The sequence below is a fragment of the Trachemys scripta genome, chromosome 3 (genome assembly GCF_013100865.1).
Source record: "Trachemys scripta elegans isolate TJP31775 chromosome 3, CAS_Tse_1.0, whole genome shotgun sequence".
NCBI lineage: Eukaryota > Metazoa > Chordata > Testudines > Emydidae > Trachemys > Trachemys scripta.
In genome coordinates, this window is record NC_048300.1 from 146,458,257 (window position 1) to 146,482,481 (window position 24,225).

The following is a 24,225-nucleotide window of genomic DNA, read 5'->3' on the forward strand; positions in this document are numbered from 1 at the left end:
AGTTTATATCTTTTAATATTACTGTAATTCAATTACTAATCAGAAAAAATAATATTGTATTCCAGCCATACTTTCTACATGGGAAATTTACAGGGAATAAAAATAAATACAGTTAATCCTCTCAGTAACTGGAAATACGGTTTGTTTGTGAGCGCAGAACTTTAGGATGTTGAGAAACATAAGTAGTCTGGATTAATTTTTTTTCTTTTTAAAGATTTACCGTTAAACCACTTACAATATTATTCTTCATAAAAAATATAACAATTAGCTATAAAAATACACTGTGTCTCCATTTTCATGCAAAGGGAAAAGTTCAATTCTTTATTAAAAAAATGCAAGTCTCGGTACATTAATTCTTCTATAAAATTTAATCCATTTCAGACAGCAAATGTGAAGGGGGTGTTGTGAAATGAACAAATGTTACTAATATTTTGTGCTCCATACATCCTGGCTATTATACAGCAGCCACAGATCTTCAGCTAACCAAATAGCTCAGTTTGGGTGAATGTTCCAGAGCTCTTTTGCAAGAGTCAACCAAACCCACATTTTTTAAAAGGAGAGCTGAGGTCCATGTGCAGGAGTGCAACCATAAGAGTGTGGGCAATTACTGTGAATTTATAAGGAAATCTTGTGCACAAGTGGGATAATTAGGTGCCTAAAAATTCAGTGATTAAAGGCTAGATGCAGTCATTAGTGCACTAAGGAGTAAAGGGAACTAAACTTTACCCCTCCATCTCTGCATGGACTGCCTGGAACTCAAGTCCCCAAATATAGGTGTGAGCACAGCTAAACTGGCTTGGTGCTGCCGTCATTAGAGTTAATTGAAAAATGTTACATATCTTCAGCCAAGAAAATTGCACAAAGTAAAAGCATTTGTTTAATTATTATCATTATTATTAATAAATCAGCATCACGTGTTACAGTAGTGCCTAGGAGCCTCAGTGATGGACCAGGCCCCCACTGTGCTAGGCACTGTACAAACACAAGGTAGTAGACAGTCCTTGCCCCAAAGAGATTATCAAGACAAGACAAAGGGTCGGGGAAGGAGCAGAACACACAAGCAGAGTCATCAATAGGATGGCAGCAAACAGAAGGGGAGGGGTGTTACTTAGGAGGGGATCAGCTAAATGGAAAGAAAAGGGAAGGGAGAGAGGACACTAAAGGGAAGAGGAAGAGGGAAGGTTGGTGCAAACAGCCAGTCACTACAGAGCAGGGAAAGGCAGAGAACTTTCAACGCTTTTGACTCCAATGTCCAGAGGTTCAAAGGTCCCTGTTGTGGTTGGAGTCTCTTAGGGTCTGTCTGCACTGCAGCTGGGAAGTGTGAATCCCAGCACATATAGTCAGATTCGTACTAGCTCAGTTTGAGCTAGCATGCTAAAAATACTAATGTGGAAGGCAGCTCAGGCTTGCTGCCTTGAGGCCAAGCCTCCCTTACCCCTGGATCCAAGGCGGGTTCAGGTGGTTAGCCTGAGCTGCTGCCAATGCTGCAATGTCCATGCTTCTCTTTTTAACACTCTAGCTTGAGCTCAACTCCTATGAGTCTCTCTACCCAGGTCAGGAATCACACCTGTAGTGTAGACATACCCTGGCTGGCCGCTTTCTGAAATTTTCCCTCATGCTCCATAGGGGGAGAGGAGGCAGCACCTGGATTCTAGTGCTCCCTGAATCCCAGGATCCTAGGGGGTGCTAAGGGCAGGTGTGGTACTGGCCGAGCACCGTTTTATACTCGGCCCTCCAACCAGAGCAGCAATCCCAGCTTTGGCTGCTTCTGTTCCTACCCACTGAATTTTTCAGTTTTCTGACAAGGGAAAAACAGAAACCTTTTCAGTTCCTCCTGCCATTCGCCTTATTTCCCACTTTTATTCCAAATGAGGAGAACCCCCAAAGCAGAGACATTTTTGGCTTTCTATCAAAACAACTAAAAATTTCAACCAAAGTGAAAATTTTCTGTGAAAATTCTCATTAATCAAAAAGCCATTTTTTGTTGAATAAACATTTTGGTGAAAAACTTGTGACTGGTTCTAGCTGCAATTTCCTACTGGGATAAGGCAGAAGCAAATGACTAGCCCCTTTTCTGCAAAGGGGAAGCCAGAAAGGATTTGCATCTGAGATTTGCAATTTGTGAAGCAAAATGGGTGAGGTTTTCAAAAGTGCTTAGACCTGGCCTAACTCTGTGGCCACTGAAGTCAGTCATAAAACTCCTATTGACTATATTGAGAGCAAAGGCCAGTGCTGAGTGCTTTAAAAAAATCCCACCCAACCCCTCCTAAAGTTTATGCCCAAAGTTACAATATACCCTTAACTTTGTATGCACACTTCTAGTACCTGCATCCAGACATATAAGCATACAGTTGCATTTTTAGCATGAAAACTTGGACCTTCTTCCCTAAAACTGTACCCTGTCTCAACTCAATGTCTCATACTTGAATAAGAATAATTGATCACTATTGTTAAGAGGCATCAGTTTTTATTTTTCTCAATGCAGTTTTTTCAAATTGAAAAATCGAAAGCTTTAAACAAACCATTACTTGCACCCAACAATTTCTGATTTACTGGAAGAGTGCTGCAATTCTGGGTTCAGTGAGACAGTGCAATTCCTGTTCACTTTATAGTCATTAGGGATGAATGAACATTCTCATATTATATCCATCTGAAATACTGAAAACTGTTGTATCATGCAAAAGGAAAAAGAAACAGAACTTCATATATACTAGAAGAGAGGAGAGGTGACCATCAGTCATAATCAGACTGATAGAGCCATGGGATCCTCTAACCAGAATACAGAAAAGAAAGAAAGAAAAAAGTAGACTTTAGCAGCTTTTAATAGCTAATAGAAATTTAGCTTACATCTGTGCTGTTCCTTGTTAATAAAACTGTCATAATATTGGGTTAAATTCCATCTCCCATTCCTAATTCATCCATCTATTTAGGCAGTTGGATCAGTACATACCGCATCACCCAATGGCATAGTGACACATACATGATTTGGATTGACCACCAGGCACATGTATTAATATGTTTGGGGAGGAGTTTAAACACAGAGAAACTGCTTTCTGGTTGGGAACCTGAGGACAGAGTTGTCTTGCTGGAATTCTGAAAGCGATGAGCTTTGATGCTACTTTTGCTGTTTTTCTCCACTCTTCTTCAAAGCTATAAGAGCAACTATGTGCATAATATGAATAAAAATAGTCTAGGAAAGAATATCCTGAGTCTGTGTCTATTACCTCTCCAAACAAGGAAATAGCCCCCTCTATATCTTTTTTGACATCTGCAAATCTGGGACAATACCGTAATCTGTATCAGGACTGCACTGTAGGACTAAGGACAAGTTAGATTTAAGACTTCATTGTAATGCAACATTAGATATATCAACAAAGTTTAAAGCATTGCTTTTCTAAATGGATTGTTTCTAAGAATTTATTGGAAAACACACAAAACCAATAGCAATTTGTCTTTGAAGAAAATATCTACATTATAAAACATCGACGACTGGGACATAATGCCCCAGAGCACTGTCTACTGTTGTTTATGTGGTCAGCATCAAGAAATCACCTAAACAGTATACGCAGAAGTTAAAATTTTATGTTTTGGGCTTATGTAAATTGTAACGTTAGTGTGGACTGTAATCCAAATATCCCACCCATGTATGGAAAAGGCTGTTTCAATGTCGAACTACAGATCATATGCAAAAAATTATAATAGATGTCAAAGTTTTGCCTCTGGGATACTCACTCTGACTTTTCAAAAGCAAAAAACCTTATAAAAGATAGACTGTTAACTAGATTGCAAAGTCTGTTCTGATAAATATCATCTAAACAACTGAAGCATTTAGCATTCTACTCTGCATTAAGGTACACATACTGTAGGATGTCCATAGTAACAAACAATAACAAATGACTCAAACATACAACCCACCCAAATCTAATAAAAGACTAAAAGGAAATCAGGATCAAAATATTAAAACTGTGATTCAGTGAGACCCTTTAAATAAACACATGGGAAAAATATGAGTAACAGGGAGAACTCAGTCTGATAATGCATGACATTCCACTTATGGTAAAAATGCTTTGCTTTATTGCCTAATACAGGAAACTTTCTGACACTACTTAATACCGGAGCACATTCAAGGAACAAAATGTCAAAACGGTACTGTTGTGCTCTGTTTGAACTATTTAAATACACAAAGCCTGGATTCCCCTCACAAGTGACAAAAGTGACTTAGGGAAGAAATACACCTTTTTTATTATCGCACTTGGTAAAGGGATGAACATATTACTACAGCCAAAAAATCCTCCTACCACACACTTATCCAGCATAATGTCTTTCACCTGAGAATTTCAAAGCAGTTTTACTAATATTAATTATTTAAGTCTGAGAACACAACTGAGAGGTAACTCAAGTGCATGTTATACTTATTTTACATTGTAAACTGAGGCACATGCAAATATCCAGAGCCACACAGAAATCTGTGTGCAGGAGTCCAGGATCCCAGACTTGTGCTCTAATCCACAGTCAATACTTTCTGTGGGGGGTATGAAGTGTGTATGTGAGCAATATTTAGTCTTTTATGGTATGTGATATATTGTCAGGCTCCTGATAAAGGTGTTTGGGGTTATGAGAGTTGGAGAAATAATCTGATTATCAAAGTAGAGCTGGCTGACATTTCTTTTATGAAGTACCTTTCTGTCAGTAAATGCTGTTTTATCAAAATCAGAACATTTTGCAGGAATGTATCAATTTTGATGAAATTTTCAACAGAAACATTTCAAAATGCTACAAAATCAAAATTATGTCATTTCGACTTTCCTGATTTGTTTCACATAGACAATGTTATATTAGATTGTATTGTATTGTATTGCATTACACTATCAATCCAAAAAGTTTTAAAAAGGTAATTTCAGTGTTTCCAAATCAAAATATTTAAGAATATTTAATTCCACAAAATATTTTGAGATTTAACGTTTTCATTCTGATCTGGGATGAAAACAGATTTGAAATGTCAGAATATCCTGCAAGATGAAAATTCTGTTTTCTGATCAGCGCTAAACTGAAGCTCTGGACACTCACAAAATCCTTGAAACAAAATGCTGTGTTCACTCTTATGATCAGAGCTATAAAATCTGGTGGAATTCACCTTCTATTCTAGTTATTACAGAAATCCTTCTCCTGCTGCAGATTTTTTCTTTCTTTTGAAACTGTGACCATTTCTCTGCTCATGGCTAAATTTACTTTTCAATAAAACTGGTGAAAATGCAATTACCAGGGATTCACACCAGTTTAACTGAGAGATGAGTTTGGTCAAATGTCTGTCCTCAAAGTCAAACTGACTCTCTCCCACATAAATAAAGGATAGCACTGAAAGGATTAGCACACACCATAGAATGGGGGTTGGCAACCTTTCAGAAGTGGTGTGCCGAGTCTTCATGTATTCACTCACTCTAATTTAAGGTTTCGCTTGGCAGTAATACATTTTAACGTTTTTGGAAGGTCCCTTTCTATAAGTCTTTAATATATAACTAAACTATTGTTGTATGTAAAGTAAATAAGGTTTTTAAAATGTTTAAGAGGCTTTATTTAAAATTAAATTAAAATGCAGAGCCCCCCAGACCAGTGTCCAGGACCCAGGCAGTGTGAGTGCCACTGAAAATCAGCTTGCATGCCACCTTCGGCAAGCGTGCCATAGGTTGCCTACCCCTGCCATAGAACAAGGTTTCGAAGTGCCGTTCTTGGCCATCTGAATCATGAATTATGCCACAATAAAAGATGCAAAAGTGCAACAAGTCTCCTACAGTAAGGCCACCATCCTAGAAATACTACCAACTTTTTGGTGACAAGTCTGAGATCAGATCTCTCACTGCCTCTGATTTCCTGGAGGGCTTCCTCAATGCTGTGATCAAGAGGGTTAAAGACTACAAAAGCAACTCCATGGATAGGCAGACATAACACCAAATTAACGAAGACTTCTATCCAGAGCTATCTTTCTATCTGTGACCAGTATAATGCAGATGGAACACTTATCCTGCAGGGCAACTAAAGGTAGATAATGCAGTCCATAGGAAACATACCATGTATATAGTGTTCATATAGTTCCAGTGTGACCTTTTCTTTTCAAGTCACAAAAAGTTCTGCTAAATAGCAGCCATGTCAAAGAGATGTAAATCTATATAAGTAACTGAACAGAAAAAGTAAAACAACCAGTTTGTCCTTAACTCCCCTTACTCTGTAAAAGTTTAATATTTGTGGGACATGTGATGTATAGCATTACAGAGTCCTCCAATGCATAAAGGGGTGAGCTAAGGACAAAGTACAGAAGCCATCATTCTGAATTTCCTTGTTTGTTTTTTTTTAAGTTTCAAGTCAGATCCTAACTTCATTTTAATTTAGTTTGTCATGTTATTACCAAATTCTGTCATCAGTATTTCATTTGGATATGGCTCGAAGCAAAACATTCCCATTAATATTGAGTTTAAGGCATATGGAGCATTTTTCAAGTAACAGCCCAAACCATCTAATTCTAAGCAAAACATGAACTGAGATTTCCTAGTCAAGGCTCCTGGATTTATACAATTAGCATCTGTGCTAGAATAAACATTTATTGATGACTTAATCATACCATACGAAATGAGCCAAAATAGTGTAAATAGTTATACTATGCCTAAATAACTCTTTTCACTATATGTGTTCCTACTTTCTATTTATTATAGAAGAGGAAATCAGTAACAGAGGGATTTGTACATGTGCACAATTATATTATGCCAAGAAGAAAACAGTGCGTGTAGAATCCTTTTTTATTTTTGTAGAGTAGAATCATCATTGTTCAGGACATACACATTCCACCGAGAAGAAAATAATAAAACTGAAGAAAAGTGAGGCAGAATTAATGGACGTATAAGTGATTCTGCTAGAAATGAAGAGAACTATCATGTGATGTAAAGTTGGCAAACAGAAAGTATGATAGAGGTCATAAACATGCAGATGTTCTGGGAATGCCTTTGTACATCTAGAATTGTATGCCACTGACACTAAATCATCACTGATCTGAAAATCTTGGATTTGTTTGGAATGAAAAAAATTAAAAATCATACAACTACGTGTCATCGGCATTTGCACAATTTTTTTTTAGAAAATGAAGAGTACCATTTTAGCATGCAATATATGAAAATGTGCAAGTATCATTTCTTCTCAGTAGCTTTCCAGTCTAAGTGAAGCTGAAATTAAAGACTAGTCAGAAAAATCACTATATAAGTGTCATTTGGTTTCGTTTTCAAAATAATATAATTTTAATTTTCTAACAAAAATAAGTTTTCGTAAGTCACTATAGTCAGTCAATGAGAGTAGTGGTAGCTGCAGAAGAACAAGCTCTATGTGTTTCTGCCTCTTTATCATCAGCAAAATTGCCAGCTGAGTTCTGATTCCAGAATTGTTATGACTAATGATTTATGAAGCACAAGGAACATGACTTAATTCCTTTGGTCTGGGATTCTCCTTTAACTTCTGGCAGCTAGAAACATTTTGTTTTTCTGGAAACATTTTGTGGAAAAATAAAGAGCACCATGTTTAAAAGAATGTCTTATCTAATCACAATGACATCATAACTATCTTAATTACTACATTATTTTTAGCTGCTACAATTAGGTGACATAAGTACATTTAAATAGACTTGGGGTCAAATCTTTATTAGAAAACTTTTCTCTTTCACTTCTGTAATGTAGGCAGGGAATCAATTAACTAAGAAAGAGAAAAATGTGACTGAATAACATTCTAAATTTACATGCAGGCGCAAGTACTTTATAGAAATGTGAAGAAGAAAAAAAGAATGTAAATTCTGCTAGACAGCCAGTACATATAGCTCATATTTCTTTTATGGTTCCCTTAATCAAGAGCACAGATATTTTCCAGTGTGAGATTACATATATGTAGCCAAACATAATGTTCCTTTCGGTGGAAAAGAGAACAGGGAAAGAATGCATATGTCCTAAAATTCTCTAGGTTTGGTTGTGTGCACTCTGTCCTTATAATGCTGCCTCCAAGACCACTGTCTTCCAGAGAGAATATGAACCCAGGGGATTTTTTCAGGCATTCGTTTTTATATATTCTGTCAAGGCAGAAACCAGATCATGTGTCTGAGAGAACTGGCCACACTGCTGACACAGTAAATTCCAAATAAATAATTAAAAGTACTCAGATATTACAGAGGCACTCAAATACTATGATATAACAACCTAGGTAGATAGATACATACATAACAATTTTGTGAAATCATCTGAAATAAGTTCTCAGAAATTATCTGTCAAACAATTTTACAAAAGGGATGAATAAATGAAAATTTTGATATTTTCATAAACAACGTGATTTGTTTACAGTCAGGAAGAAAGTCAATCTGTCAAATTTAGCCTATTTGCAATGAATAATTTGCCCAGCTCTTTCTGTGAGTCAGGATTGGAGTTGCAACTGAGCAACTCAAAACTTGTTAAAGCAATTAAGTAATTGTCATTTAACATCTACTCCCTCCCTTTAAAATTATAAAGGCATTAAAGTATCTTTGTCTGAACTAAAGATCACCAAAAAAAATCCTTGTCAATCTATTACAGTCTACCACTAAAAACAGCATAATACATACATTAAATATAAACAGCTTAAAAATGCCTACTTCAACTCAAAAATCATGTGAAAACTAAGTCTTTCTGAATCATTCAGCCTCTGTTTCAAGTCAGAGAACATATATGTCAGTTACACTTTAATTTCAGCTACACCTCAGTTTCAGTACAGGCTAAGCCACTTAAAGCAGGGGCTTCCTAGGTAGTTGGGAAGCTAATGAAGGGCTGACTCCAATGCCACCTAGTGGATGTCACGGGCTTTCAGTGTCAGACCATTATGATTAGACCTTCCACTCATTTTGTGAGAGGAAGTGGCCTGACTCAGGTTTCAGAGGGGTAGACATGTTAGTCTGTATCAGCAAAAACAACAAGGAGTCCTTATGGTACCTTAGGAGACTAACAAATTTATTTGGGCATAAGCTTTCATGGACTATGTGATAAATACAGTAATCAGGTATAAATATACAGCACATGAAAAGATGGGAGTTGCCTGACCAAGTGGGGGGTCAGTGCTAACGAGGCCAATTCAATTTGGGTGGATGTGGTCCATTCCCAACAGTTGACAAGAAGGGGTGAATATCAACACAGGGAAAATTACTGTTTGTAGTGACCCAGCCACTCCCAGTCTTTATTCAGGCCTAATTTGATGGTGTCAAGTTTGCAAATTAATTCCAGTTCTGCAGTTCCTCCTTGAAGTCTGTTTCTGATGTTTTTTTGTTGAAGAATGGCCACTTTTAAGTCTATTATTGAGTGTCCAGAGAGATTGAAGTGCTCTCCTACTGTTTTTTGAATGTTACAATTCTTGATGTCTGATTTGTGTCCATTTATTCTTTTGCATAGAGACTATCCGGTCTGACCAATGTACATGGCAGAGGGGCATTGCTGGCATATGATGGCCTATATCACATTGGTAGATATGCATGTGAAGGAGCCCCTGATGGTGTGGCTGATGTAATTAGGTCCTATGATGGTGTCCCTTGAATAGATATGCGGACAGAGTTGGCAACGGGGACTGACAATTGTCTGGGAGAAGTCTGTGTTGGACAAGAATGACAACAAGTTCTAGACTGGTGTGTCAGTGGTGCTGTCAATGAATATGTTAAGTCTTCTGGACTCCAGTACCATGAGGGAAACTGAATCAGTTCTGCTCAGGAATGGGACAGTAGACAGCAAGTGGCAAGGATATTTGCTTCAAATGATGGTTTCATAAGTACTAATTATATGATTTTATGAAGGTGAAAATTTGTTTTTGAAGGAGGCTGTGAACAGGTCCATGGTCTGCCACATACTGGTTACAGTCTTTGACAGTTGCTCTGCCCAGTGGTTACTGCCGCAGGAGGGGTAGAGAAACCCTGGCCCTCCCACTTCCTTGGGTTCCAACCCAGAGCCCTGTGAGGCTTGTCCAAAACCTTGCACCCTGAGGGGCCTCAAGCCAGCCTCCCTAGTTCACTTCCGACCTCCCTTTTACCTGCATCAGGCTGCAAGGCATGCACATAAGAACCAGTTTGTGGGTTGCCTTCTGGTCTCAGACCCATAGGAGCTGCTGCTCGCAGACATTCCTTCTCCTGGCTTGGGTTTGGCTATGTCCTGCACTGGAACTCCCAGAGCAGGTCCTTCTCCCTGCCCTGTGTGGCCTCATAGAATCATAGAATATCAGAGTTGGAAGGGACCTCAAGAGGTCATCTAGTCCAACCCCATGCTCAAAGCAGGACCAATTTCCAGCTAAATCATCCCAGCCAGGGCTTTGTCAAGCCGGGCCTTAAAAACCTCCAAGGAAGGAGATTCCACCACCTCCCTAGGTAACGCATTCCAGTGTTTCACCACCCTCCTAGTGAAATAGTTTTTCCTGATATCCAACCTGGACCTCCCCCACTGCAACTTGAGACCATTGCTCCTTGTTCTGTCATCTGCCACCACTGAGAACAACCGAGCTCCATCCTCTTTGGAACCCCCCTTCAGGTAGTTGAAGGCTGCTATCAAATCCCCTCTCATTCTTCTCTTCTGGAGACTAAACAATCCCAGTTCCCTCAGCCTCTCTTCATAAGTCATGTGCTCCAGACCCCTAATCATTTTTGTTGCCCTCCGCTGGACTCTTTCCAATTTTTCCACATCCTTCTTGTAGTGTGGGGACCAAAACTGGACACAGTATTCCAGATGAGGCCTCACCAATGTCGAATAAAGGGGAATGATCACGTTCCTCGATCTGCTGCCAATGCCCCTACTTATACAGCCCAAAATGCCGTTAGCCTTCTTGGCAACAAGAGCACACTGTTGACTCATATCCAGCTTCTTGTCCACTGTGACCCCTAGGTCCTTTTCTGCAGAACTGCTACCTAGCCATTCGGTCCCTAGTCTGTAGCAGTGCATGGGATTCTTCCGTCCTAAGTGCAGGACTCTGCACTTGTCCTTGTTGAACCTCATCAGGTTTTTTTCGGCCCAATCCTCTAATTTGTCTAGGTCCCTCTGTATCCGATCCCTAGTGTATCTACCACGCCTCCTAGTTTAGTGTCATCTGCAAACTTGCTGAGAGTGCAGTCCACACCATCCTCCAGATCATTAATAAAGATATTAAACAAAACTGGCCCCAGGACCGACCCTTGGGGCACTCCGCTTGAAACCGGCTGCCAACTAGACATGGAGCCATTGATCACTACCTGTTGAGCCCGACGATCTAGCCAGCTTTCTATCCACCTTACAGTCCATTCATCCAGCCCATACTTCTTTAACTTGGCGGCAAGAATACTGTGGGAGACCGTATCAAAAGCTTTGCTAAAGTCAAGGAATAACACATCCACTGCTTTCCCCTCATCCACAGAGCCAGTTATCTCATCATAGAAGGCAATTAGGTTAGTCAGGCACGACTTCCCCTTGGTGAATCCATGCTGACTGTTCCTGATCACTTTCCTCTCCTCTAAATGTTTCATAATTGATTCCTTGAGGACCTGCTCCATGATTTTTCCAGGGACTGAGGTGAGGCTGACTGGCCTATAGTTCCCCGGATCCTCCTTCTTCCCTTTTTTAAAGATGGGCACTACATTAGCCTTTTTCCAGTCATCTGGGACCTCCCCCGATCGCCATGAGTTTTCAAAAATAATGGCTAATGGCTCTGCAATCTCACCCGCCAACTCCTTTAGCACCCTCGGATGCAGCGCATCTGGTCCTATGGACTTGTGCACGTCCAGTTTTTCTAAATAGTCCCAAACCACTTCTTTCTCCACAGAGGGCTGGTCACCTTCTCCCCATGCTGTACTGCCCAGTGCAGCAATCTGGGAGCTGACCTTGTGCGTGAAGACAGAGGCAAAAAAATCATTGAGTACATTAGCTTTTTCCACATCCTCGGTCACTAGGTTGCCTCCCTCATTCAGTAAGGGGCCCACACTTTCCTTGATTTTCTTCTTGTTGCTAACATACCTGAAGAAACCCTTCTTGTTACTCTTAACATCTCTTGCTAACTGCAACTCCAAGTGTGATTTGGCCTTCCTGATTTCACTCCTGCATGCCTGAGCAATATTTTTATACTCCTCTCTGGTCATTTGTCCAATCTTCCACTTCTTGTAAGCTTCTTTTTTGCGTTTAAGATCAGCAAGGATTTTACTGTTTAGCCAAGCTGGTTGCCTGCCATATTTACTATTCTTTCTACACATCGGGATGGTTTGTTCCTGCAACCTCAATAATGATTCTTTAAAATACAGCCAGCTCTCCTGGACCCCTTTGCCCTTAATGTTATTCTCCCAGGGGATCCTGCCCATCTGTTCCCTGAGGGAGTCAAAGTCTGCTTTTCTGAAGTCCAGGGTCCGTATTCTGCTGCTCTCCTTTCTTCCTTGTGTCAGGATCCTGAACTTGACCATCTCATGGTCACTGCCTCCCAGGTTCCCATCCACTTTTGCTTCCCCTACTAGTTCTTCCCTGTTTGTGAGCAGCAGGTCAAGAAAAGCTCTGCCCCTAGTTGGTTACTCCAGCACTTGCACTAGGAAATTGTCCCCTACACTTTCCAAAAATTTCCTGGATTGCCTGTGCACCGCTGTATTGCTCTCCCAGCAGATATCAGGGTGATTAAAGTCTCCCATGAGAACCAGGGCCTGCGATCTAGCAACTTCTGCTAGTTGCCAGAAGAAAGCCTCGTCCGCCTCAACTGAGCCGGCTGGCTCCCTTTTAAACTCTGCCTCCAATTGGAGCATGCTCAGCCAGGGTGAAGGGGCAGGGCCTCCTGAGCCCAGAGCTGATCTTTAAACCTCTGCTGTCCAGTGAGGGATTTACATACATTGTCACAGAGGCATTTATATTTTCTTTCTTAGGTGGACCAGGAGCTTCTGACTGTCTTTCAAGAGCCAGGAAAAGCACAGGTCAGGTGTGTGTGATATCGCTAATATCTTGCAGAACTTTTAGAACTTTTTCTTGTCTGAATGTTGTGAGGGAAGAAAAGGATTTATGGGCCAAGGTCATAAATTTTAATTTCAGTGATCCTGACAGTCTGTCTCAAATTAGCACAGTATTTTCTGAGAAACAGGATGACGATTCTTCAACAAGCAGTGCTAGGGCACTGATTTGTGGTTACTATAGAAGAGAAGGAGGATCTCTTTTTCTATACTACTTGTGCTATGACTTCATTTGTCCATGTCTGCTTGTGTTTTCCACCATTGACATTCAAGTCTCCTTTCTTGTAGGTTCAACTTCCCCAGGTTGTTTAAGAAGCACAGTGATCAGTAGGAACAATTGGGAAGGAGGGGGCATTTTGGTACTACAGTGTCCATAGCAATGGAGAGTATGTGGCCATAATATACGACCAGTTCCTTAAGACTTCTGTTGGATAATGGTTTGTCTTCAGATATTCTGAAAGTTTTATGGTTTTACGAGCCACCCCAGGAATCTCAGAATGGCTGAAATCTGATCTGGTAGAGAGAGAATTGGGGCTAGCAAACTCTACACTCAACACTTGCGTGTGGGCTAGTTGGTTCAACTGCTGCTGGATGGAAAAATCTGTAGACGGAAAGGCCTTTACATGGGGTATAAATAGCTTTGCTGTTGGAAGACCCCATGTGTTTTTTACTATCCCCTAATCAGGGCTAACTTGAAAGCTGTGCACATGCTGTGCAGGTTTGGTTTGGTTTGCATTTATGCAAATGACATTTAAGTAGATGCTCTTGAATTGTGATAAGGCAAAGGATGAACTATTCATTTCACACTTTTCTTTCAGTATGCTATGCTGTCAATCACCGGCAGGAGTAGTAGATACATCATCCAAAGAACCAATGCCACATTGATTTAAATAATTACAAGAAGAAATCAAATCAGAGCTATGGTGCCTGGACAGTCATATTTTCTCCTGGGATAATCAGTATTTATAATGAACACATACAGCATCATCTTTACTAAAAATAATCCTAAATAGTTGATGCTCAGGAGATTTTAATGGGGAGAATTCATCAGTGAATAATACACTCAGCATATAGAGTCTGTTCTTGTTTCTTGGATGATGAAGACAGTTTAGATGAGCTCAGACCCACTATTAGTCTTTGCTGTGCAAATGTCTGAGCAAGGCAGCAGACGATGATCCTAATATGTGTGGTAACTAAAGAAAAAAGAATGATGAATAGAAAATAATTCAGTAGATTGAGGCAAAACTTACCTACTGGGGAGGGAAGAGGAAAGAGGCTATATTCTAGCATGCACATAAACTGCTTGGAATGAAGAATGATAATGTCATAGTTATACCACACAAAGGAAATCAACATTAAAACAAGGAAAACCGAGGAAGCTGATCCAGATTATTTTTGAGGAAACTGGAAAATAAATTAAGTGCTTTTACGTAGATGCAAAGAGAGCGAGAAGCACAATGGTGGAATTGAACACATGCATGACAAATGAAAATTATGACATAATCACTATTACAGAGGCCTAGCTTATCCCAAAGGAAGAGACTGGGTAATAAGTTACAGGATGTTCCAAAAGAAAATGTTCTACAGAGAAAAGCAAGAAAAGCAGAGGAGTGGGGGAGCGGGGGGGGGGGGGGGGGGGGGGAGGGGTAATCTTTAAATAGAAGGAACATTTTTAAAAAATCTAAAAGATTAGTTTAGGTGAATAACTAGAATGGAGGAGGAAATGACAACTAATAAATACTTGTTATTGCCAAATTGGCACAGAAGACAAAAATGATCTGGGGCCAGGTCCTCAACTGGTGTAAACTGATGTAGCTCTGTTGACCTCAATGAAGCCATATTGATATATACCAGCTAAGGATCTGGCCTTAGGTAATGTGTGATAAATGAATGAGCTGTCAAGATAAAAAGAGAGGATTAGGGATTAAGTCTGTATCCCTAAATTAGAAACCATTGAGAAACTGAAATGAGGAATGTAATACATGATTCCTGCTATGGGTGGGCGTATTCATTGTATCTGATCTCAGATTCACTCAGGCTTTGTGGACTTAAAGCTAGATTCAAACTAAATGGTATTGGATTTGCATTTCTCTTATGAGAGGTTGTGAAAAGAGGAGCGGGGACAGTGCAAAGAGAAAAATCCAGTGAAAATGGGGTAATAACTGGAGAAGAAAAAGTGGGACATTAAAAGATATGTTGGACAGAATGTAGAAAATGCACTTCAGGGAACATTTTGGACTAAATGATCTAATAAGTTGTTCCATCCCTAATGTCTCTTAGGCTTTGATCCAGTGTTCTGGTCTGGAACCATCTCTAAATAGATGGTTCACTATAGTAGTTTTCTGAACAACCAAAAAAAATGTGTGACATTTATAAATCTCCACAAGCTGCACACATCCCTGATTACTATTACCTACCCATACACCCAACCACTGCCAAAATATCTGTAACGTGAATTTTAGTGTTGAGCATTTTTCAGGCAGTTCTTGCAACTCCATAATGATAAAGTCTAAATGTGATACTATGTTTTATGTCCTGTGATATCATTTTGGTTAGAAAAACACACATGATCATATCTGTGTAACGCTGTGTAATTTGAATATATGCAGATATACACAGTGCTTCATTTCCCTCATGTTGGAATCTCACATTTGGAAATATAATGAATTTCAGATGCTGGTTAAAGTTACACCTTTGTCCTACTGTTCAGGTCAATTCCTGCTATCATGATAGGTTTCATTGACCCCCATTATATCTGTACAAATTGTTTATCTGCTATGTAATCCATTTTGGATCCAAATAAATATCATCTTGAAATATTTCAACTGTTTTTTTCTCTCAACAAGGATAGTCAAATGTAATAGAAACACTATATTGATATATTAAATCTTCTGAATGCAACTGACTAATTGCACTGATTTGGGGGTTCACATATGGTAACCTGTCTTTCAGCAATCTGTAGAAAACAATCAAATCATCTGACATGTGACATTTTGAATTATGAAAGTGGGGAGCCATGTGACCAATTTCTTTTATATCTTAGGCAAGTTCAACAAATTTGTACTAAGCAAAAAGGTTGTTTCTCTAGCCCCAAATTCTTATATGTGTCCCCAAACATGAGGCCACATTTTGCTACCCTTACTCATACTGAGAAGCACCTTAATTCATGAGTTATTGCCATGGTGTCAATGAGATCATTTGAAGAAGAAGGTACTACTCATCCTGAGTAAGGGAATCAGAATCTAGGCCATAATGAGTGCATATTAATGGAAGAGAACCTGTGGGACCAAACTAAAATACAGCTTCTTATATTACTTATTTTAGTTAAATCATAAAACAAGGGGTAACATTTTCTAGAGCTTTTAAGTGACTTAGGAGTCTAAGTCCCATTTTCAACAGTGACTTAGGCACTTGGGAGCCATCAATACAAGATGCAAAACTGCTTTAAAATTCACTTATACCTTTTCCAAAGTGGAGTTAAAGGTGAGGTACACAACAGGGACTTTTGTTTCCTATATCCTTCGAGGTGTGGAGATACACAATTATAAATTCTGATTGTTGGAAAACTAGGAAATGTACAGTTAAGCGATGCCTCTGAGAACTCACAAAGTCAAAGTAGTGTTCTCTGACCTTGTGATCTCCTTGTGGGAGAGACCCTGGAACGATGACACTGGCATGAGCTCAGAAAAAAGAGAACACATTTGTGACTAGAGAACAGTACAAAGGCAGTTGTTGCTGTTGACTTCATCTCCCCCAGCCAGGAACCACAGCACACTTGACCTTCCTCTCAATGTTGCTTCCTGGGTCAGAGGTTGTTTCCCTCTGGGGCTGTCTGTGGATGTGCCACACATGCATACCCAGCCACTAATTCTCCCCCTTTCAGAAAAGACACATTCTCACATCTAACATATTAAACAAATCGATCAACAGCCCAGGTATCCAACCACAATGTTCATGTCAAACAGGCATCCCAGTATTTTGACTGCTAACCTTTGAAAGAACATGACACTTGGTATAACCAGGGGTACTCTGGAGTGGGACCTATCAATATCCTGGCAACTCAAATCACTGCAGATTGGGCACCACCACTCCACATCTGTTCTCCCTCCTGACCAGTACACCTTTGCTGATAGCTGACTGTGAGTTTCTCTTGCCTAAGAGGTCTCCCATTGGGTCATATGTAGTACTTGCAATATCTGGAGCCCTGACACAAGGACCCTGGTGGTTTTCCCTGGTCTATTGTTTGAGACTTGACTATTTGACCAGATACCTAAAAGGCCCCCTTTGATTTGCTTTAAGACAAGAACTCTGTCTTGCTCAGATTTCATCACCATCTCCTGCCATACTACTTCATCCCTCTCAGATATCATATAGGCAAGGTGGCAGCATGCAGTGGCCTCTATCCTATCTGCAATGCAAGATGTGGCATTTGTGTTTCCATAAAACTTCTTGTGAAAATCTTATTGGGAGTGTATGGATACCTGTCTAGGCCATTTTGATACGTTGATCAGAACTTGGTTTCTCATTTCTTTCATTTACAATCCCCTCTTCTCCAGAACAAGGAGAAAATTCCCCTAATTTACTGCACTACTTTAGAATCTAAGGTTCTGTTGCTAAATTAGCTACCCGGAACCATATGCTCCTTTTTTTGTTTTTCCAAGAAGTGTGCCACCAGAAAATCAGACCTGCCCACTGTCCCACCAGATAATGCTTTCTAGTCTGCCTTTATTTACTATGGCTGTTACCTGGACTGGAAATACCCCTTCCACCCGTGAGGGGATTATTACAATCACCACAACAGTTACCCTATATAAACCAATTGTATGATTCTGGCAAATTACAGGAATGTTCATTGTATTCCATGTTTTATCCCCCACATTAAGCTTAACTTCATATCTCATTAGAAAATGAGTCCATGCGGCGCAGGCAAACTCCCCTGTCGACAGTGCTTCCTCCTCTCGGAGAGCAGGAGTTCCGCAGTCGACGGGGGAGCGCTTCTGGGATCGATTTATTGCGTCCAGGTGAGACATGATAAATCGATCCCAGAAGATCGATCTCTACCCGCCGAATCAGGCGGGTAGTATGGACCTAGCCTGTGAATGTTCAGTGATAGGAGCTGGACATTGCAAAGAGATGCTCTTCCAGGGACTGCAGGAACTGTAGTTCACTGAATGTTACCTGCAAGGCAAGGTTAAGACTGGCAGAGTCTTGAAGAGTTTGCTGATGAGGCAGACAGACTGGTATGGAAAGGAGCTGGAACACAGCTTAAGCTCCAGCAAAGTTCTCTCTTGCTGAAGGAGAGAGGTACCACAGTGGCTTACAGCCCTGGGCATCCCAAGAAAGCATCACACAGGGTCTTCTCCTGACTCACTGACCTTCTCCTGGGGTCACTGATGCTCCTGGTGTGGTACCTCTTGGAGTCTTGGTAGGCTCTCAGTAGCCAGTGCTGGGTGGAATCACACTTTCACTCTCTGGAAGCTGGTCACTGCAGTGCTAGAGATGCCTGATCCATGCATGCAGCTAGAGTCTCAGCAATGCGAAAACTCCCTTAGGGGGAGAGTGGGAGTTTTGCTGGGACTGTTCTCTCTCTCTCTCTGTTTCCAAACCAAAACCGAAACTAAAACTGTTTCTTTGTGTAAAGTCAGGCGGTCTTCTCGCTGGGGGCTGAGCAGCCCTGCCTTCTCATTGGCCCGGTGGACTGCTTGGCCAGATCACCCCAGGCAGAAGCTTCCCTATTGGCCCCAGCAGGGTTTTCTGGTTCTTTCTGTCCCCAACCCTGACTCCAAGCATGCTGGGAAATGGTGTCAGAGGGCTCTTGGAAACCATCTTCCTTGTAGTCCTTTTGGTAGGTCCCCCTAAAGGCCCAGTTCCAGGGACTGGCAAACTCCAAGAGGGGTTTGCATCTCTATAATCCAACAAGTCCTTCATTATGAGACATTGATTGCAAAGGGCTTGCCAAGTAGTTGCTACTACTTCTTCGTGGGCACGCTGCACACATTGAGCTCCCTCTCCTTTTTGCGTCTACCATCAAAATCACAATCCAAGAGGAATAACTAATATGGAATGGGATTTTCTAAAAAATGCTTTCCTATAGTAACTACAGGAAATGTTATCAAATTAGAAAGGGGAGAGTTAGTAATAGAGATAAACAAATGATCAGGAACTTTGTCTACAATACTGAAAAATATAAACAAATCATGGACCATGCATCAGGTATTTAGCTTTGCTCCATATTGGCCTTTTCTTGGACACCAGGCAGAGATCACCACATTGGAGGAGTAAGGTATTGGCAACAAAAGGAAACAAAATTATGGTCATCTGGGTGTGCTCCATAAGAAGCATTACCTTAACTTTGCATTTCTTGGCTAGATATCTCACCACCCACAACACTCTACCATAAGAAAAATGACCAGTCTTTCATAAATTGTTAATATTCTGAATGAACCATAATTTTTGTTTCTTAACAATATGTTCCGTGAGACATAACTTTTTCTAGCCATTTTTCCTTTTTGGATATCTGGTAATTAAACATTTATAACTATTTCCAGGCCACAAAGTATCTTCCAGAATAACTTCTAATGGCACTCCAAAAGTTTTGTCTGGTAAGCTATAAAAATTTCCAACCTTTAAATATGCACAATCATAGTAAATTGTCTGTAGAGATAGAGATTCTCACAAGAAGTTGCAGTGAGTGGAAAGATCTGCAGTGGCAGTGAGTAGAAATGTCCTATCCTTGCAGGCACTGAAACATAAAGGAAGTATGCACTCTCTTTATAGGATTTAATTACATTATAGTTTATTAAAAGAATCTCTGAAGGAATAGCTGATCCAACTCTGAAATAGCATTAGACTGTGGAATGTTTTCCATATGACAGGAATAAGTTACTTCACTGAAAAGAGATATGGTACAGGAGCTGAATGGGGAAAACCCACACACATGGAATGTCCACATCTCGGGCTTGTTAAGGTGGAAAATATCTATCAAAATGTCAGAGACTAAAAGCCCTACTGAAAGCAGATAAGCAAGCCATCTAAAACACAATATTGGCTCTTTACAGGACTCAAACAATGTTGGATGTAATTGTAGTCCCCTCTTTGTAAGTTTCCATTCTACTAGCTGATGCAGACTGAGTTAGCAGCAAAATATGTGTTGAAAAGCTCTTCAGGAGAGAAAGCATTCACAAAATCTACTCCCAACCTGAATATATCTGTTCGTTCAGCTGTTTGCTTCATAGCAGTAAGTAGCTTTCCACATATCAAAACAAGAAAGAAAAAATAACAATAATAAAGTATCTGGAGATTTCCTTCTTTCTGCTGCTTTTTCAGGGGATCTAGTAATTTATTTTGCTTTATTTAGTCCACAAAGTAGACCCCCATTGACCTCACAGAGGAATGATTTGTTTTGTTTCAGCCAAAAATAAAAGCAACTGTGACTCTCGTGATGTAAATCTGTGCGGTTTTCTGTGAAAAATAAAATGTTTCCTGTTGAAAGGAGGATGTCCCCTACTCTTGCTTATTATTTTGTAAAAGAAACCGTCTAACCAGATGCAAAAAGAAACCCTCTATTGATTTCATTCAGTTCAGAGTGCATGAGCCACCAGGTTCTGCAAGAAAGACTGGAATTGAACTTTAGTGAGAATTTCAACATAGCCAGAGTAAGTAATGACAACTGCTGCTGCCTCTTTGTTCATTTCCTGATGACTTTCACATAAACATGCTGCACAAAGACTAATTATTGTTGGAATCTACTTATCGCCATATGTTTTTATAGTTCCTATTCCTGGACATAGCCAGAATCTGGAAACAAGATTCTCTTGTTAAAATGATTTGTTTTTCCTTTCTCAAATTATCTACGAGCATCTTAAACAAGTACTCAACAATAAGCAAAGATATCAGGAATAGAACACTAAGTGGGGCTAAGTTCTAAAGTGTTTTGGAAAATATTACAACTTTTTAAACAAAGTTCTACAATGATTTTTTTAACTGAGTACAATAAATAAACTGAATTTTATCTAAGATTTTATATTCTGTGTTATGAAAAAATAAATAAAAATAGAACAAAAAGCAAATGTACTGAATGGATGAAGGAGTAGTAAATGGGTACAGACCCATTCAATTATAGGTTTTGGGTTCAGTTCTAGTTTAAATTAGTAGTGACCAGAAATCTTCACTATCTGCTGGTAGTTTGGCAATTTAATTAAAATGAATTTATAATCTCAGTCTAGCTCCTAGCAGACAGGTGTTCACATCCCAAGCCACTCCCTTCACCTCCACCACAGTTGCTTGATGATCTTAGAAGAGAAGTGAAGGATTGACTGGACATGGATAATGAACTGACTAATCACCCCTACTATTAATGAGCCTCATGGGAGTTTTGCCTAAATAAAGATGACAGCCCTGATTCATTATTACTTAATATTCATAGAATGCTGTAAATATGTATGGTGTTTCATTCCACTCGGGAGTCCATGCCTCAAAGAACTTAAAAGTTTTAATATAGATCAAGTCTCTCCAGATCAGGGTGAAGCACATTGGAAGTGAAAGTTGGAGGATCTTATACCAGTCCTGCCGGTGTTGAGACTTTCTGTAGATACTAAACTTTGGTTTTCAGAGCTATCAGTTTATCAGTTTTTCTAAGCACTAAATTCACTAGCAAAAATCAAGGTCAAATGTTTTCCTCAACAGACACTGGTCTATGGGCTTGATCCTGAACCACTGAAGCTAATGGGAGTTGTTACATTGGCTTCCAGGAGAGTTGGGAGCTGGGCCAGATTTAGAAGCAGGTGACCCAAAGAACTGCCTGGGGTGTTAGGGATGGGAGGCGCCAGGCTCGGGGTGCTGTTTTTGATGTTACTGACAAAAGGGAAAATAGAATGTTTACAGTAAAATGTTTCAGGTATTCTGTATGTGGATTTCTTTCCCACCAACCTTCTAGAATGTTCTGGATCTTTGTAGAATCTCGTGTTACTTTCCAGATTTTCTGAGAACTACATTTTCCTTGAACCTCCTAGAATGTTGTTAGACATGCCCTCGCAAGTATATAAGGGGTGGGGTTTCACCAGTCAGTCAATGAGATATAAGAATGAACTGAAGTGAAGAGAGAGCCCAGCTGCAATACTGTGAACCTTGTTTTATTGTGTAATTGCAAAAATGTACTTGTGTTTTAAGACTTGAAGAGTGTAAGTAGCGACTAATAAAGGACATATTTAATAAGACACCAGAGATATCTATCGAACCCCTATCTACGCAACAATGTAACAGAAATACTGTTACTTCTTTTGCCATGCTTAACACGTAATGTTTGAGAACTTTTTAAGACTGCAGAGCATAGACTTTTGCTCTCCCGTTACTGTCTGTTTTAATAATAAATAAAAGATGCTCCTGAAGAAGCCTTCAAGACCATAGGAAGTGAAAGGCTCAACTGCACTCTAGTTTGCAGCTAGGGGCAAATTTGATGGGAAAATATCTGAAACAGAACAACATAGACCAGGCTTTAGGCAGTAGCGATTGTCCCAGTGCAGAAGACATTGGGGAGCAAAGCTTAAATGATGGAAGTTCTACTAAGGAATCAGCAGATTTACCTGAAGATAAGGAATGGAATTGTGAGGAAAGTGATGGAGAATTGTCCAGATTTCCTGGCAGCGTAAGGAAGAGTGATGATAAAGAAGAATGTGGCTCACAGATAAAAGATGTCATTTACAGTAAGATTTGTTGACGACAAGGATGGCTGTATCCAAGTAAAGGAACCATATATCTGTTTCCAGTCTGTGGATGACTCTTCTGGAAAAGGCCTAACAGAACTGTTTATGATTGTTTTGAATGAAAATAAAATAAAGCTTCAGGACTGGTGCAGCCAAGGCTACGACAATGGCACAGACATGAAGGGAAGAAACATTGGCATTCTGGCAAGGACCCTTGTATTGAATTCAAGAGCTTTCTTCATGCCTTGTGGCTGCCATTCCCTCAACCTGGTTGTGTCAGATGCAATGTCATTTTCTTTAGATTCAGTATATCTCTTTGAAGTACGCAAAGGATATACGTCCTGTTTTCAGCATCAACTATCAGATGGAAGAACCTCACAGACAATGTTACAGATCTGACCGTGAAACTGCTAAGTGACACTTGTGGAGACAGCTGCATTAACAGTGTAAGGCCAGTGAGGTACCAAGTGACTGAAGTTTATGATGCCCTCATGGAATTGGTGCAGTTGAGTAAAGCTGAGGCTGGAATCTGACACGGGGCACAAAGCCTGGTGAACCAGATACTGACTTCAAATTTCTGGTCTCAATTGTGGTTTGGCACAATATCCTCTTCTAAGTAAACATTATAAGCAAGGCATTGCAAACTCAGTTGATGGACATTGCGACCACTACTACTTTGATTTTGTTATGGCCTACAGAAATAACAGATTTGAAGATGCCAACACTGCTGCCAAAGATATGGCAGAAAATGTAGGAGTTGAGCCTGTCTTCAAGGAAACTCATATCCATTGGAAGAAGAGACAGTTTGGTTACGAGGACAGAGATGAGGTGATGGGAAGTTTGGAAGAAAAATTCAAGAGGGAGTTTTTTGCTCACTCATTGACACTGACCAAGTGTCCATTGAAGAAAGGTTGGACAAGTGAAGCACACCAAAATACCTGGGAGGGTTTTGTATGACCTTGATAAGCTGCTGGCAGACAGGAAAACACTCCTGAACAATTGTACAGACCTTCATCCGATGCTGACGGATGGGGAATGTTCGGATGTCAATGACCACTATGTTGAATTGGACAACATTCGTCATATTTTGCCACATAGGAAGCACGCGCCACTCCAAGTTCTCCAATTCATTCATGATGCAGACTAGAAGGACACTTTTCCTAATGTGTGGATAGCTTTGAGGAGTCTGCTGACGCTTCTAATCACAGTTATGAGTGGTAAGCACAGCTTTTCGAAACCCAGGGTCATTAAAACATATATTCGATCATTGATGGCTGATGAGAGACTGACATCGCTTGCTATTTTATCTCTTAAAAATGCCATTGGCCAGTCTCTGGATCTCTCTGATGTTGTGCTTCAGATTGCGAGGGCAAAGGTGAGAAAAGTGACCTTTTGAACTAAAGAACTAGAGTTAACATTCTAAGCCTGTCACCTACTGTAACACTCTTTAACATTGGTTGGTGCACAGTTCCATTTCTTGATGTTAGTACATTTCAGTTATTCTTCAAATTAACAAGTTTCTATAAGCTTAGAGGAAATTAATTATTTTTT